The sequence below is a fragment of the Podarcis cretensis genome, assembly GCF_951804945.1.
Source record: "Podarcis cretensis genome assembly, chromosome: 6".
Taxonomy (NCBI): Eukaryota; Metazoa; Chordata; class Lepidosauria; order Squamata; family Lacertidae; genus Podarcis; species Podarcis cretensis.
The window spans coordinates 39,901,127-39,919,673 of NC_137175.1; the positions used below are offsets into that span (position 1 = coordinate 39,901,127).

General features: G+C 42.8%; 1 protein-coding gene across 3 annotated transcripts in view; it reads left to right on the top strand.

The window, feature by feature from the left end:
• Positions 1–18,547, top strand: part of PLXNA2 (plexin A2) — a 629,839-nt gene that overhangs the window by 249,755 nt on the left and 361,537 nt on the right. The gene's annotated exons all lie outside the window — the stretch shown is intronic.

The following is an 18,547-nucleotide window of genomic DNA, read 5'->3' on the forward strand; positions in this document are numbered from 1 at the left end:
ACACCTCCCTCTCCCCACCTCAATCGACTAGCAATAGCTTTATGTGCTCATTTCTCCCTCATTCATTTGACTTACTCTGCATTAAGCTGTGTTAGGAATCACTTCTCAATTCTGTTCTGCTGGCTTTGCAGTGCAACTCACCTGGGACTAATTCATCTGCTCTGATTTCATTGGTTCTAGCCTACCAGCTGCCTTTGTAAAACCAAGTAGGGTTAAGTTGCGTGACATCCTCAAGGTCCAAAGTTTAGAGCGGTTGGGTTCAGATTGTACTGTTTTTGTGGGTGGAATTTAATTGTATACCAGCAATTAAAGTTGATTTGGCACGTTTGTGAAGCAAACCAGCTTCACAATACACCCCGCCAAAAAGATGACTTTCTGAAGTAAGACGAGTAATGGGAAAATGCCCTGGAAAGTGCAGGATAACAATTACTTGATGCAATGTTATATAACTGCCCTGCAAACAAATCATAATGAATGCTCTTTAAACAGGTTGTCTGCAAGTTTTTACTCTGCTTCCTATGCTGGCACCCCAGGGGGTTACTGGTAAAATATATTTGATGGTGATCTAGTTAATCTAGCTTTACCACTGGAACTAAATGTACTTCATACCATAAAATAGAGATTCTGCCACCACCTATAGCAGAGATTAAAACAATTAATGTGGGGAGCAGTTACTTTGGTTTAGAGATCTAGCTAGTAACTTTTCCAGCTTTCAGTCTCTAACTGGCCAACTCTCCCAAAGTGTTATCGATGCTAGTAACTTGGTCAAAAAGACTACAGCATTAAATGTAGGTGAGATAATAAATACCATTGGATCATAGCACACAAGTAAACCTGCCCAAGAAGTTAGGTTGATTATACAGCATAAACACAGAAATTGCAGTCAAGGAAATAAATGTGTGTTTGGCAGAACAATCAAAACCCGAGGGGGGAAGCAGTAAGCCACCCAGTCTGCAGGCCCCATTGCTATGCCAGCTCTCAGCTGGCAGCATAGTCTGGTGCCAGTTTTCATGTCTCCTCTGCCTTCTGCTGTGGGATTGTTATAGGTGCATTGCATATTGGAACCTGTAATTTAATACATGAAAATAATTGGGGAGGAATAGGGGGGAAAGGGTGAGGTTGGAGTTTTCGGAGCAGGGCAGAGTTTGTTTAATTTCGTGTTTGAGTGAGTTGCTGGAACAAAGAAACTTCAAGCATTTGTCGCTGGTATTTTGGATTTCTTATAATGCAGCTCTCTAACAAAGTTGAGCAGTTCTAGCGGCAGTGTCTTGTGCCCCAATGCAGAGCACAGGTTAAGGCAAATTCACACTTGTTCTAGCAAGACAATGCACATTTTGCTAATTTGCTTGTGTCTGGAAATACCAACCAAAGGTGCTACATGGTATCTGAAATCTTTGCATTGGAGGCAATCTAACCAGTGTGGGCATAGAGTTACATGCAATATTATGCATTGTATTCCTAACTTTGCATGATAGCCTGTTGGTCAACATCCAGCATCTAACGTTCCTTGGCTGTGCCTGTACCTTTAATCCCATTATGTTATTTTATTTCTTGGCCTGCATTGCCTCTTCTATTATCCCTTTCCCCTTACATGCTGTTGCCTTTGGATCTTGTCCAATCCTAAATATATGTACCTACCTTACACTGAGTCTACAAATTGGTACTAGTAGCTCTCCATGGTTTCACCAGCACTTGTTGCCTGACCCTTTCACTCAGGCTGGTCCAATGTGCAGGCCAAGGGATGACTCAGTGCCTTTTGGCAACATCTGACACGCACACACACCCCAAAGTCAGGTAAGCAAGGCGCTGGGTTTTGGGATGGGAGGGCTCTAGGACTTTGCCAGAGCCTTGTGCCTGCTGGCTATGGAAAAGCAGTGTGAGGGTTAGGGGGTGTCATATTTTGACCTTGCACCCCACCCCCATGCAAGGCAATGTGTGGCCCACAGGTTCCATGTTCAAGTACTCTTTCAGCCCAATTGGTATGAAAAGTTGGATCACCAGACTTTAACTGAAGATGTCAGGGATTGAACCTAGACCTGCTACATGGAAAGCATATGCTCTACCATTGAGCTATAGCCCCTTCTGCCTATCTCCCTCGCCACCCATCAGCTAAGCCCTTTCTATCCATTTGAGCCACTAACAAGCCAGAGTGCACGGGAACAGATAGTGTGGTTTGATAAATAGGGGGATGGGTTGAGGCTGGTTCAATAGGATTGCTCATAGATATTTTTTTTTAGACGAAGTCATTGAAGCTTGTAAGATCTGCCCTTTTGGTGACCCTTGTTACAATATATGGAATTCTAGGGAATTTGTGACAAGCTGGTGACATATATCTGTGGTCAGTAGGGTGAAACAGTGCCTCCCCCTGTTCTTTGCAAGCCCATAATGAATCTTGCTTTGACATTGCAAAGTTGGTGAGGCAGAAGTATCATCTGCACTCAGAGAAACCAACCCCACCACTTCTACCTTGATACAGATATGTGATCTATCTATCTTGAGACCCTCAATGTTGCTTCTTTTCTACCTCCTGGAGGTTTGCTTTCCTTCGGTTTACTTTTTACATTGATATTACCACATGTTTCCTTCCCTGCTGACGTTTTCCAAAATCTTGGCTTTTAACTAAGGCAAGACTGCAGGGAAAACGTAAGAGCTCTTCTATGCATTCATTAACTTCAGTAACAAAACAGCAATTCTATATACGCAGGGAGCGAGCCCCATTGGGTGGCAGTTACTTCTGGCCAGACATGGATAGGTAGATTTCTAGGCATTCCAGCTGAAATTCCAAGTTTAGATTAGAACAACAATGCAAGGAAACTTGTTTTTTCATATAAAGGTAAAGGTAAAGGTACCCCTGCCCATACGGGCCAGTCTTGACAGACTCTGGGGTTGTGCGCCCATCTCACTTAAGAGGCCAGGGGCCAGCGCTGTCCGGAGACACTTCCGGGTCACGTGGCCAGCGTGACATCGCTGCTCTGGCCAGAGCCAGAGCCGCACACGGAAACGCCGTTTACCTTCCCGCTGGTAAGCGGTCCCTATTTATCTACTTGCACCCGGAGGTGCTTTCGAACTGCTAGGTTGGCAGGCGCTGGGACCGAGCAGCGGGAGCGCACCCCGCCGCAGGGATTCGAACCGCCGACCTTTCGATCGGCAAGTCCTAGGCGCTGAGGCTTTAACCCACAGCGCCACCTGCGTCCCACCTGCGTTTTTTCATATAAGAGAATGTAAAATAGCTTGGAGTTCTCGAGACTTTTATGTCATTTTCAGGAAGCTTGAACACCAGCAATCCCTTTAGGGGCAATATTTGGCTAGGTCCTGTTTGTAGATTTGAGGTGCCATTTTCAATTAATGCAAATATGAAAATACCCTTTTTAAAACAGGTTTTATTTTCAACATGGATAAGATGGTGGGGGCTTTGAATGTGATAGCGATTGAGGGATTTTTGGAATAAGAATGGCTATATGTAGGATTTGGGAAATGACCCTATGTCTTAAATTCTCCTTTTGGATTTGCTTCTGAACAAACTCGCTTAGGGTTGCCCTGCACATGTGCTTTCTCTCTCTGATGAATCCTTGCACATTTGTTTTCCAAGCATAGGTGATATGTGAAGGACAATCTAAAAAGCACCCAATTATCAAATATGATGGGATTAGTCTTAGAATGCCAGTTCTCAATTAGGTCATTGTCACACTGTGTCTGTGTTGATCATGGTTTATAACATGGGAGGCAAATCTGTGGCCAGCCCTCCAGATGTTTGGACTCCTGTGGGAATATGGTCATTTGTCCATAAGAGCATGGGTAAAAGTTCATTATTGCAAGGATGATTTCATAGCAGAAAGCATTGCTTGGAAGCATGAGCAGAGCATGGAGAGCTCATGCCATCCAATGATTGGTCCACGTAGCATAGCATGATCAAATACGTGGTCTGGTGTGAGAACATGAGACTAATGTATTGTATTGTCTTTTATCTGCTGACTGAGGCAAAGTTTTCTCCTTGAATTTGTATCTTTTTGTGGACACACAATAAAGGCTGTGCTACAGCAGCTTCTGGGGAGAGCTGAAGCCAGATTTCTGCAACCCATCATGGTGTGAGACTGATTATTTACGGATGGCGAGCGGGTTCTCGTCAGACTCCCAGCTGCCATCAGTCCCAGTCATCATGGCTAAGAACATCTGGAGAGCTACAGATTCCTCCCATCTGAGTCACAACATGTTCCATACTGCTGCCTTACAAGCTTCAAATTCACCTTCACAATTCCTTATTTTGCTGTTGTGTTTTGAAAATTTTAACTCAAAGTGAAGTGATGGCTGCTATGACAAAGTCACCATAACATCATTATTGGGTCCCTGTGATTGATTGTTTTAATATCATGATGGGTCATGTATGTGTGATGAATGGAAAGCCCATCACTCCTAACTCAACCCAAATTCTCAAGGGTATAATGAGCTGTGACTAAAAAAGGGGGCGGGGCAATTAAGCCTGCTTGTAAATGGTTTAGAACATGTAGAACAATTCAGTGCCATACAATCATAAGGTTTGGAAATGTGCTCAAAGGTCATCTGATCCAACCTTTTGCTGATGTAGGAAAAAGGCTGCAAAGGCTTTCCTGATAGATGGCCTTACAGCCTCGGCTTAAAAATATTTAATGAAGGAGAGCCCACCAGCTTCCTAACATTCTGTTTCACTGCCAAACAGTTCATACCATACCACCTGGACCTTATTTGGAGCACCAGTTTGGAGAAGGCTGATATAAGAGGTTCAGGGGTTGGAGTCACCTATCATAAGGGGACTAGGAAGAAACCCAGCAGTAGGAGCTTCCAAAGGAATAAAAGGGATTTACCGATAAATTACACCCTAGAAAGTGAAATGTATCCTATTTTCCCTAAGAAAGCAAACTCTAGTTTAATGAAGCGTGCACAGCTAAAGCACATCTAAATGTTTCTCTTGTTCCCGTTGTTATTTTTGCAGGAGATTTTCTAATTGTCTGCATACAAGACTGATGGTAGTCCATAGCATCTGTCTACTACTAACAGCAAAAATGAGAGAAAAGACTAATCATGCCTCCTGCCATCACATGGAGATTAAATGACACTTCTACAACTCCCCCCCCCCCTTCAAACACCCGTTCCCGCTTTTCCTTCAATGAGAATCACAGGCATTTGAATAATAATACTATGGTCTCCATTAAGATGACAGTGGCGAAAAAATCAGCTCAAACCCTGTGATTATGCCTTCAATCTAATAATTATTTAAATACCAGATAACGCCTTTCAGACTAATTGAGGCCTTTCAGCTGCCTGCATTCGATTGCACTGCTGCATTTACTCCTTCTCAACTTCCTTTACCAAATGGGTCCAAATTGCTTTTAAAATTGCATTTATAGGCTACATAAATTACACTGCTCTCTTCTTCCCCCATAAGCCACCCCACAGAGTGGACAGGCAGTATAAATGATTTGAGTTAACTTGCTTGTATTATCCTTGTTTACACAATAAGACAAACAGAGAGTGAGAGCATGTTAGGGTGCTGTAGTGTAGGAAATTTGCAGTGGGCTAAGACATGTGGAAGCTGAATTCAAGCTTAGGAGGAAGACGCAGTAACCTAATCCTGCACATGGCTGTTCAGTAGTACCTCCCATTGAGTTCAGTGGGGCTTATTTCAGGATAAGTAGGTGTAGGGGTGCAGATCATGAGCTAAAACTCTTCTGGATCTAAAGCTTTTATGCAGCTACTGCCTTTGTATCAGAATATGGAAATAGCTATTTGCTTTTATGATGGAATATCTGTTTATTTGTTTTTGGCCACCTTGCATATTTATAGTTAAAGAAAGATGAGGTATAAATTTTGCTAATATATCAGTAAGTGAAAATTAAAGAGAATAGGTTTGTTTCCTGAAAGAAGAATTTGTGAAATTCTATGATCAAATGGGCACAAGATGTGAGTCATAATATTGATTTGAATTTGTGGGAAAAATTGTGGAAAATAAACTTAAAATTCACTGCTGGTTTTTAAGGAGAACTCCTTAAAAATGATCCACAGGCGGTACTTGACACCAAGCAAACTAGCCAAAAAGTCTAGATCCAAAAGTGACTTACGGTATGTTGGAAGTGCAAACAAACAACAAGCACATTTTACCATTCATGGTGGTCTTGTAGAATAATAAAAGAATTTTGGGAGATGGTGTATAATGAACTTAAAACATTTAAAAGAACACTTTCCCCAAACCCAGAAGCTTTCCTTCTGGGAATAATGACAACAGAAGACTCGTTGCAGCTTTCCTAATCTGGTTCCTCTCAGATGCTTGGACTACAAATCTCACCATTCCTGAACATTGATCAATGATAGGAGTTAAGAGTCCAACAGCATCTAGAGGGCCACAGCCTCTCCATCCCTGGTATACAGTCATATTTTTTTTACTACACCCTAGAAGAGCAGAGTAAGAGCAAATGTCCTACCATGTATTTTTCCTATAGTGTCTACGTGTCTACATGTCTGTCTATCTGTCTGTCTGTCTGTCTGTCTCTCTCTCTCTCTCTCTCTCTCTCTCACACACACACACACACACACACACACACACACACTCTCTCCTTGGTATCTGCTTTCACGCTGTGCTGTCATTTTGCCATTTTATCAGAGAACAAAGCTACTTAGATACTTTGGTTCTCTGTTCCAGACAGTAGTGTTTATTACAGGCTATCATGCTCCTTTTGTACACTTGAAAAGCAGTTAGCAGCCTCAAGTATCTTCCTTAGAGCAGGAGCACCTGAGCCACTTGATTTTGCCCTTTGGAAATGATCTTACTCCTGTAAGAAGGAGGGAGAGTTTTATTTTGTAAAACTTCACTTGGGAAATTAATGAGAGGAAATATGTGAGTGAGGTTGAGCTGAAAGGTGAGCTGGTAACCTTGCGTTCCAGTCCCATTCTGTTTCCACTCTTTAATTCATGTTCGCCTCACGGTAACTCTCCAGCTCCACTGCTGCAATCTTCCTCCTCATAATAGGAACTGTTATTTGCCTTTCATTAACACTGAGACAGATACAATGGCTGCAAATGAAAAGGCCTCCAAGAAGAGAAGGAGTCATCACTTAGCTGAACTGGCTGCCTGTTATAATTGCCCTTTCCCTCACCTCCCCCCTCCTCCATCGAGTCACTGTACCCCAGGAGAGTCTTAGTTACTTTTGAAAAACACTTGTATCTTCAGCTTCCCTGTTTGGAAGAAATGTTAGCAAACTTAAAGTAAAACTGTTCTATGGTGCTTGCCTATCCACCCTGATCAGCTCTTGATTTTGATGTGGCTTGCTTGCAGAATCTCCGCCAAGCTAAGCAGTTGGCTCCTTATCTCGCTCGCCCGGATCTAGCTACTGTGATCCACGCGACGGTCACCTCCAGACTGGATTATTGTAACTCGCTCTACGTGGGGCTGCCCCTGAGACTGACCCAGAAACTCCAGCAGGTGCAGAATGCCGCGGAGAGACTCCTTATGGGGTCTTCGCTGCGTGATCACATTCATCTGGTACTATACCAGCTGCACTGGCTCCCGGTGGAGTACAGGATCAGGTTTAAGGTGCTGGTTTTAACCTTTAAAGCCCTATACGGCCTAGGACCCTCGTACCTATGGAACCGCCTCTCCTGGTATGTCCCACAGAAGAACTTACGGTCTGCAAATAAAAACATCCTGAAGATCCCAGGCCACAGAGAGGTTAGGCTGGCCTCAACTAGAGCCAGGGCTTTCTCGGCCATGGCTTCAATCTGGTGGAACGCTCTGTCACAAGAGACTAGGGCCCTGCGGGACCTGACATCTTTCTGCAGGGCGTGCAAGACAGAGCTGTTCCACCAAGCCTTTGGTCAGGGCGCAGCCTGACCCCCTCCTCTGGCAATCTGCACAGAATTTTGCTTAATGGTTGCCACCAATTTGATTTTAATTAACTTTTATAATGAAATGTTTTTAGAACGTTGGATTATTTTGACTGTTGTTAGCCGCCCTGAGCCCAGCTTCGGCTGGGGAGGGCGGGATATAAATAAATTATTATTAATTATTATTATTATTATTATTATTATTATTATCTTAAATTATTTTACACTTTTTCTTTGACCCAATAGGGAACCCTTTTCTAAGATCCTAAGTGTTAGCAACTACACACACAGACAGACAGACACACACACACCCTTGGGTAGTTGGCTAACACTGAATTAACCCTTCATTTGCACACTGAATGACATTTGCTGCTGCACTTCCAAGAACGTACGGGAAGCTTGCTGAATCAAACCAGTGGCCCACCTAGCCCAGCATCCTGATCTCACCATGGCCATCCAGAGCCCTATGGGAAGCCCATAAGTAGGACTTGAATACAACACCATTCTCCCCTCCTGTGATTTCCAGCAGCTGATATTTAGAAGCATGCTATCTTTGACACTGGAAGTAGGACATGGCCAGCCGGCCAGCCATACCTTACCAGCCCTATTGCAAGGATATTAACAATCCAGTAGAACTGGTTCAGCAAATTAGTATCTTAGCCAAACCACAGTGAACTACCTTCTATAATTTAGGACCTATAATCCAGATAGTGGAGCATCACCATAAGGTTTCTCAGTAGAAGAAACAGAGCCCAGACTTTCTTTTTACTAAGAAAAGTGTGTTTTGTTAGAAGAAAAGCAAAAGAAGCATCAATTTATGAGTTGGAGCAAATGGAGAAGAGGACGGCTTGTAAAGGGGGGGGGGAGAAGATGAGCTGAAGTAGCAGAGAGAGAAAAAGGGCTTGTTTCTTATCCTTAGTCCTCTGAGGAAAATGGAGGAAAAGGAGTTTTCAATGGTAGATTAAATTCAAAGAGTGGGAACATCAGATGTTCCCAAGCCACAGTGGGGTTTCTATTGGACAGAAGTTTGGGGTAATAGGGCACAAAGGCAGGCACCCAACTGTGAGTTTCAAGAGTCAGTGAGACAGAGTGTCTGCCAGCAAGACTGCTCTCAAAGGCACACAAAATGCAGAGGCTCAAAGGCAGTTGTACTTTAAAGAAAACAAAAGACCAGGGTGTCAACTGAAAAGGGGCCAGAGATTCCAAGACAGTGATTCCAAGACTACTTTTTCAAAAGGAGGCTGTAGATGGGTGAACTCGTACTAGGCAGAAAAATCCAGCCGTGCATGGGACTCAGTGTTGTCAGAGAGTGGCAGAGTATTTCCCTAATCCCAAGCCTGATGCTTTCTGCTGATCATGCACATGCATGATTTAGTGTTATGCCTGAATATGGTGATTGTTGCTTGCCAAGGCCACTCAATGAAATCATGCTTGAGCTGAAATTAGAGCATGGGATGTCTAGTACATAACTTGTGTTCTTAACCACAGGTTGCTCCAACTGTTTGCAAATTTATTCAGCAATTCCTCTTGTGTAAAATAAAATTCTACCCTCCTACACTGTTCACTTGCATTAAGCCTCAAAGGATTTCTTAGTCTACTGGGGTCTTAGTGTCAGACTGAGGTTCAACTTAGTGGTTACAGTAAGGTTTCGGCAATGGAAGAAAATCTGTAGGCTCTTTCATTGTCAGAGATATCTATAAAGGTGTTGAATGAACCTCTGCAGATTAATCTCAACATCACTAAACATTAACTTCATGAGCCCTTTACATCTGGCATCGTTTTATGACATACAGTATTTAATAACAGAAGCAGAATTAATTCTAGTGCAGGAGAGAATCTCTTTGCTGGACTACACAGCTTATATATGTTTGTGAAAGCTGACAAGAACATCTGCTTTAAAAAAAACAACTCAACAAAATGCAAAGGAATGATAATATGTATATTATTGTGAAACCTGGAGCTCAGATGCAGGTTCCTTAAGCTAGTGTTTTCAGATAGCATGCTAGAAGAATGTGATGTCTTTAGGAATTCTGCAAATTGTGGTATTTATATTTTCAGCAGCAGTTGAGTTGATCATACTCACTTGTGGATTTCAGCCTTGTAAGTTCAGAAAGTGGTATATTGATTTAAAAGTGAGTGAACTGAAAGGGAAAAGGCTTGATTAAATTACATAGCCAAGCAATCCAGAAGAAGTTTCTGAAATCTACTAAATCTCTATGGAAACAGTATATGATAATATTACTCAGCTATCCATCTAGAACTTTAAAGTATTTAAAGCATTTCAAAAGGCAATTTTAGGCACACTTACCACAAAGGTGGGTCACTTATTATTTGCATATTGCAGAAAAAAATTGAGACTGAGTGAATGGTGGGTTGCCTGGTTTAATTTGTGGGTGTGTTTTTTTTTTTTTTTTTTTTTTTTGAATCAATGATTTCTTCATTCCCAGCACTACAACATTACACCAGTTCTCTACTCTTCAAGTCTTGTTAGGAAGGACAGGTGGAACAAGTGGGGGGGGGAGTATTAATATTCCATTTCCATGCAAACATCTAACACTTTAGTACAGAGTTTGCCCGGGTCTGGTGTCAGCTGCCAAGGCCCATGATGATGTCTGCCCTAGACTTCCTGAACTGGGCAGATGGGTTTGGGAAGCCACCATTTTAAATCTTTTAAGGTCTTGTTGTCAGAGTGGGCAGCCCAGTTCCTCCATACACACTGCCCAGGCTTGCACTCCAGGGAAGTCATTTTGGTGCTGCTAACACAGCAGTTTGACTTCACCCCTGGAGGCATACTCCATTGTCTCTCAGTACAGATGGCTGCCAACAATCCCAAAGTGCATGACATAGTATCACTGCAAGGCGTTGTGGGAAATTTAAAATAGTGGCCTCCCAGCCATCTGTCACTGCCGCCAGGTAAGCCTGCAGTAGGGGTGACACGAAAGCTTTCCCAAGAACCTCCTTGTCCCTGGTTTTGCCCATGCGTCCAGAAACCCTATGGCTAGTTCTCACTGAGATGGCAAGATATTCTTGCCTAGCTTTCTTCCTGAAATGTTATTTTTGTTTGTGCTTTAAGTCATATAGGCCTACACCTACAACCTGAAATTATACAACCCAAACATAGGTTTATTTACCTCAGTGTGGACTAGGCCTCTGTGACAGCCGTTTGAAGAGTTGGACAAATCCGTGATACCATCCTTCCAACTTTATTTGTTCTCAAACTAATAGGAAACACACATCTTCACTACCACTTCCTTAAATAACCTAATTTACTCGCTGCTTCCCCAAAGTTGACTGTCTCTCCCTTACACTGCTTCTTAACCTACTTTGCATCAGAATTGCTAAGTCATGAAAATCAGGTTATTACAGAAGGCAATTTTTATCTTGAAGCACTAAAACCTGTATTGTGCTTCCTGTATTGTACCTTCAGTTCATCTCTGCTGTGTTTTTAGCCTGAGGGGCAGCTTAAAGCTACAGGTTTGAATGAGGCTTATTTGGTTCTGCAGGGAGCAATCAGATTCCGGTTGGGTTGACTCACTCCATCTTTCTAAGGAGGCTAAATAAAGTAACTAGTGCACTTCTAAAGGGGCCCATCTGTATCAGGCATTCTGTTGTGCTTAATATCTAAACTGAAGGGTCAAAAGGCTCAAATCCCACATTATTAAAAACCATAACTTACAGCTAGAAAATATACAGTGTATTTCTTAGAAAGAAGGATAAAGCCTTTATGGCTTTTAATCTAGAAAACAAGGTAAAGGTAAAGGTAAAGGTACCCCTGCCCGTACGGGCCAGTCTTGACAGACTCTGGGGTTGTGTGCCCATCTCACTTAAGAGGCCAGGGGCCAGCGCTGTCCGGAGACACTTCCGGGTCACGTGGCCAGCGTGACATTGCTGCTCTGGCCAGAGCCAGAGCCAGAGCCGCACACGGAAACGCCGTTTACCTTCCCGCTGGTAAGCGGTCCCTATTTATCTACTTGCACCCGGAGGTGCTTTCGAACTGCTAGGTTGGCAGGCGCTGGGACCGAGCAGCGGGAGCGCACCCCGCCGCAGGGATTCGAACCGCCGACCTTTCGATCGGCAAGCCCTAGGCGCTGAGGCTTTAACCCACAGCGCCGTAACTGAATGTAAAAGAGGGTTACCAGTGTAGAGACAATGAATATACACTCCCCCCTTCTTCTATATAACGTTAGAATTTGGGAGCTCTTTGCCTGAATATGCAAGGACTTAAAACATAGGTGGGGTCTTCTCAGAGTCTTTTCACATTTTAATGTCATATCAGTATGCCGAATTAATTTATGGGATTCACAGCTACAGTTACTAACTTAAATCCTTTTTTTTTGAAAAAACAAAGAAATTAGATGTCTAACTCATGGCAGATTAGCTTTCTCATAATACTAGAACCCAAGATCATTCAGTGAAGCTGATAACAAGTAATTCACACAGCACACAGATAAACTACAGCATTTGCTTCCACAAGATGTACTGGAAGTAATGAAGGGATAAGTCTATCAATAGCTATTAGTAATAATAGTTATTTTCTCCAGTATCAGAGGCTTCTTAATATCAGTTGCTCGAGACAGAGCTATTGTCCTCATGTCCTGCTTATAGGCTTCCCAGAGCCATCTGGTTGGCCGTTGTAGGAAACTGGATGCTGGGTTAGATAGGCCTTTGGCCTGATCCATCAAGGCTCATCTTATGTTCCTTTGTAAGGACTATTGAGGATGACAGCTAAATGGAACATCCATATACAGCCCCAGTATACCTCTAAGCACCAGATAATGGACACAAATGATAGGGATGGTCATCATTTTCAGGTCTTGATTTTGTGGTTCCAAAGATATCTGCTTGTCTCCAGTTGGCTATAGAAAGCTGGATGAGCAGAGCTCTCTGGTGAGATTTAACTGTGATTCCTGCATTTCAGGGGGTTAGACTAGATGACTACAGTTCTATAAGTCTATGATTCTATGATTCTAAGAATAATGTTTCATTTTAGTGAATAGTTAGAGAGATTTTCTGCAAGAGGAGAAAGGCCTGTTGTATTTTTGAATCGGCACCAACCTTCCTCTCCCTTTGTACCACCACATGCCTATTGACTGGCTCTCCCACCCTCAGAAAAGAAGAACCAGGGCTGCCTGAGTTACAGCAGCAAAAATTGTGCTCCTCCTTTGAAGTTTAAATGTTATTTTTGGCTCCTGAAACAGAAAAGCATATTTTATGGAATCCAACAGTTTGACATGCAGCAAAATATGACAGAATGGGATGCTCCTGTCCAGGGTTCCATTCCAACCCTCTATATTCCCCCTGTCTACTGCATACCCTCCAACATTTCTCCAATGAAATTAGGGGTGTCCCATTCCAGAATGATAATCTTACTATTTATACCCCACACCTCTTACTGGGTTGTCCAAGCCACTCTGGGCAGCTTCTAACATATATGAAAACATAATAAAACATTAAACTTTTTTTTTTAAAAAAACCCTTCCCTATACAGGGTTGCCTTCAGACAGCTTGGGGGCTGGATAACTCCATACCCTCCAACATTTCTCCAATGAAAATAGGGACATCCTAAGGAAAAGCGGGACATTCCGGGATCAAATCAGAAACTAGGATGGCTTCTCTAAATCAGGCACATCCCTGGAAAATAGGGCTACTTGGAGGGTCTGCTACTGGTTTTCAATTTCTCTAGAGCAATCAGTAAGCATGTCAGGGCCACTAAGCACACTCAGTCGTAATTAGGCTGTTCTGGAGTTATTGTACCTTAGGATTCCCCCCTCCCATTTTATGTACTTCTGCAATCCTGGAGGTACCTCCAAACATGGTGATACCTTCCTGTTGTGTGTGGATTTAAATTCAATAAAAACAGAGATATTTATATACTGTAACTGATGTCGCTAAGAGAACTTTTAGTATGTATATGTATATATTCTTAGCAAGTATTTCCTCACCTGTAAAATACACTGCACATAGGATTTAGAATCTGAGGAGAGATAATTCTGGGTAATTTACTTAAAAAGGGGGGACAATGGGGGAGAAAAAAAGAACTGCTTTGTTTGGATGAAATATTACATGTATTGAGGACTCCTGGGTTTATGGTGGCAATAATTATAGAACAAAAGCTTCTCATTTCTTATGCTCTCTGTCCATACAATTCAGTGTAGCCAGAACTTACTTTATTCCATTAAAAAAGGAGCCCTCAGATTGTATTGGAACTGGCACTTGGATAACAAGCTTTTTGGAGCAGTTTGGTTAAAGCGTTTTCACAGGATTAAGTTAAAAGAAGTTCTGGTTCTCACTTAGCAGAAATCATCCTGTAAATAGCATTGTGTAGCTGTATTCCACAGTGTTTCAGGTAAGTAGGGAGTTCTTAGGTGAAAAGGGGATTATGAAGCATAAAGCATTTTGTCTCTCTCTTTTTTCATCCTCATGGTGTAGCTTGAGGAAGGGGGTGGTTATTTCAGAGAAGGAAAACACACAGAGACAGCTGGCTTGTAATAACTTCATATCCCGGAAGGGTGGATAAAAGGCTCTCTGATGTAAGCCTGCATCACATAACCAGTGCTTTTCTAAGGCAAGCCTCCTATTTCCTAAGGAAATCCCAACCTTATGACTCCTAATTCTACTTGACAGTTGCCTGTGTTTGAATGAAAGGGAAGGAGAGGCAGGTGGGCAGCAGAAAGGATCTCTTAAAGGTCCTACTCCAGCCCTTTGCCAAACAGCTTGCTTATTTCAGTCCACACAGTGTTAGTTCTGTTGCCATATGTTAACTCATACAACCATCTAGGTACATCATTGCTGATTGAAAAGTGTATTACTATTACTACCGTTCTTATTTTCTTACCCACATATCACCATATGTTTCTGGGACAGGTTGCAACAATATAGAAATCTGATATTACTTATTTATTAATTAAATTTATGCCCTGCTTTTCCTCCCAAAGGATAATTTTAAAAATCAATTACAAAGGCACCCTGGTAAAGAGACCCATCTTCAGCATATGATGAAAGCTCTACAATGAAGGTAGCAGACATAGTGTATCCCCACCACCAGCCTGTTTCAAACAAGCCAATGATTTGCAGCATCTGGATTTAAGCATTACTTGGCAAACACTGGCAAAAAGTTTGTTACCAGGCTGAAACCATCCTAAAACTGATTTGATGGGAGTAGATGTGTGGGCATGCAGCAGAGGCAGAAGGACTTGCATAGGCAGCATTTTCAAAGCAAGCGCCACTAGCAGAGCTCACAAAATACACAAAGCATACACGAACAATGGAACAAATTACTTCAACATCTTTTCTTCCAAAGCACTGTGATTGGGCAGCTCTGATGAAATCAGTCCCTCTGATTAGGAGCTAAACCTGTAGTCACAAAATACCTCCTACGCTCCCTATTCTGATGTTTTCTTTGTATGGCAAGCTTGCAGAGAAATGCCCCCAGATTAGTATGGAGCTCCTCCCTTCAGTTTGGGCATTTTGAAGAGATTGTTCTTCAGCTCAGACAAGTGCTGAATCTGTTCCAAAAAAATCCTCTGCTTTGGGCTCACCCACACTTCCATTTGCTCTGCCGCTTTCTTGCAGGAAACCCCACTCTTTACCACTGAATCGGAACAAATGATGATTGGCTTTCCATAGATTGCCATTTGTTCCAATTCAGCAGTAAAGAGCATGTTTTCCAGGAAAAAGCTGCAGGGCAAATGCAAAACCATTCAGACCCATGCCTGGAAAGTGCAGGAAAACCAGAAAGCCACTCAGACCCGTGCTTTCTAGGCACTGGACAAAGAGAAGTGTGGACGAACCCTTTGGGGATTTGTCCAAATCCAAAACACATCCCTATTAATGAAGAATCTTGATTCAGAGCAGGAGATGGCCAAAAGAAAGAGAGAAGGGAGGTCTCACCAACCATCATCTCCAACCCTAGGTTGAATTTCCCTGTGGATCCACAATAGAAAAAAAGGTTCCTCATCCTTGGTGTATATGCATCTTTAAATGCTCATGTTCCAAAAATCTGATTACCCCCCCCCCCTTTCCAATATGCATCAATATGTGTGCTAAAAGATGAACGTATTACCGGTACTTCCATCCATCACATATCTGCTGCACAAACACTGGCATAATACTGATGTTTTCAATCACAACATATAGCATGGCTCCTCCTTTAGGTTACCTGAAATAGATTCTTTGAGCACTGTGTAAACCAAAATCCAAGGGCTTCAGTGTGGTAAGTGGATGTCCAAAACTACTTGAATGAGAGCCACAGCAATTGCAGACTTTGTGTAAACAGCACTTTGCCTTGTCTGAGTCCATTGACTGCTTTTGTTGGAAAGGAGAATTGCAGCTGCTGAACTCGACCCCCTTGCAATGAATGTTCTTTCAGACAGGTACTATGCACAGCTGATGGGCAGCGTACAGATCAAAAAAGGGACAGAAGCCGGTATTGAAAAGAGCGTACAGCTGCTGCCTGCCAGAACCAATCAAAGGCTGCCCTGCTGTGATAACAAAGAGCAGGGGTTGAGCTGCTCCTAGTCAGGGTGAGTGTCAGCTAGCTGAAAAGAGAGGAGGTGGCAGAATTGGGAGATTCCACAAGACTTCAGCGCAGTGTTCAATGCTATGCAGGTTGTCACTGACAGAAACCCTAGGATACTGTTTACAAGAGGAGCAAATAGCTTTCAAACAAAGCACTTCACTCATATCTGACTAGCGACAGGAAAACCTTTCTTTTTACAGAGGCTCCTTCAGTATCTCTCAGAAGTTCATCCCCAACATTTGATTTAAGCTCCCTGACTTGCCTGGTTCAGTGTTATTCAGTCTTATGTTTCTGAAGCATTAAAGACAGAAAAAGCAAGTAAGAACAGGGGAGTATATTGAGGAGCTTAAAACACACACACACCAGTGGTGTCAGCTCAACTATTGGACTAGATTTGATTGGTTATATTTCTATGCCGCTTTTCGTTCAAATGAATCCCAAAGTGTCTTACAAACAATAAATAACAATAATGTGATAGAACATAATAGAACATCACAAATACAGCATATATCATATGGAATAATTGGATGAAGCCCTGAAAGGGGTGCCCCAGTGATGCATAGTGACAAAATACTTCATCCTCGTTCTAGATGGACATTTCACCTGGCCTAGGGAGTGAATGGGATGGTCAGGGAATGTCAGATAGCAACCGGACACAATCTGCAACTGCTTTCAGTTTAAGCACAGGTATTATCAAAGGTGGGGCAGTAAAGTGGGAGAGAGGAAAGAAAAGAATGAGGATGGTAAGAGGGGAAAGGCTTTGGTTTTGTTGAGAGGCAACTTCAGTGCTTCTTTCCATGTGGCCCATTTATGGGAAAGGAGCGGAATGTGAAAGGTCTCATATTCAGTTCCAAGCATCTCCAATTGAAAGAGCCCTGGCAGGATGGCAAGGAAAGATTCCCACCTGATAACCTGAAAAGCTAGTTCCAGGAAGAGTAGATAGTACCAAGCTGTGTCAACCAATGCTATGTCTTGAAAGAAGCAGCTTCACTACATAATGTCTGTATGATTGTGCCTGTGTGGGAGAAGGCCAAAGAAAATATGTAGCGGCAGCCATGGGGAGCGTAAAGGTTACATGGTTATCTTCTAGTTAACTTTAGCTGAACCTAGTATCTAAAGAAATATGGTGCTCAGATGCATGGCTTGTTCAATCCATGCTCTTACTAACTAGACATTTTCAATAGATGTGCAAACTTTGCACCACTTCTTCTGCAGAAAACGGTATGCCAAATAATAATTTTGCACTAGTCTTCTTGATCAAGACAGTTCTCTCCTCGCTTCTTGCCTTGCACAATGAACAGACATGAAAATGCTCTGGTATCGCTTTCTAATAGCCCAAGGCTCTGTCTGCACTTTTCCCTGCTGCCCCTCCATGCAAGAGGAGAGACATGGCAACACATTGTACCTTACAAAGCAGATATTCCCCACAAACATCACTTTCCACCTCAGAGCAGACCCCAGTGGTATCTATGAAGTGAACCATCAGGCATTCACTAAGGTTATAAATGAAAGCTCACACTGCAGCAAGTTGAATTCAGGTCTCCTGGGACTCTTTGTCTTCAGCCAGGGGTCAAAATCCCCAGCATGGTTGCATACTGGTGAGTGGCTGAGGCCACTTGATGCAGATTATGCAAGCAGGCATGGAGCCAGCCCTCTGTGGGCTTGCCAATTACAGAAGGTGCAGACACAGCCTAAGGCACCACAATGCCTGTGCATGTGAGGAATGTAGAAACAAACAGGAGGTGCTGCAGACATGTAAGCCATCTCTTCCTGATATTTCTTTCTCTTTAATTACATTGTAACCCTCATGGATTTCACAGAGAGGAAACCCTTCTTATTCACCTGTCAATTCAACACCTTGTCATAAGCCCCCCTCCCAGCCAAGGTTCTTAGATCTGATGCCTGGGTAGGTGAACTGTCTGCAAAATACTTGTCTTTGGGCTGAGATTGATTATTCCCTCCTGCAGCTGAATGAACTCATGACTCAGAGCATATTATGAGCAGTTAAACTGCGTAACAATTAATGCACAGAGGCGGAACAGAGTGCTAAAGCCTGCAGTGTTTACCCAAATGGGAACACTGTTCATGGGTTTAGAGATGTCCTCTTTTGATCTCAAGGAGTTTTAGTGAGTGGGTAGAGGAGGGTTTAAATTCTTTCTACATGATATTTTAGGTCTA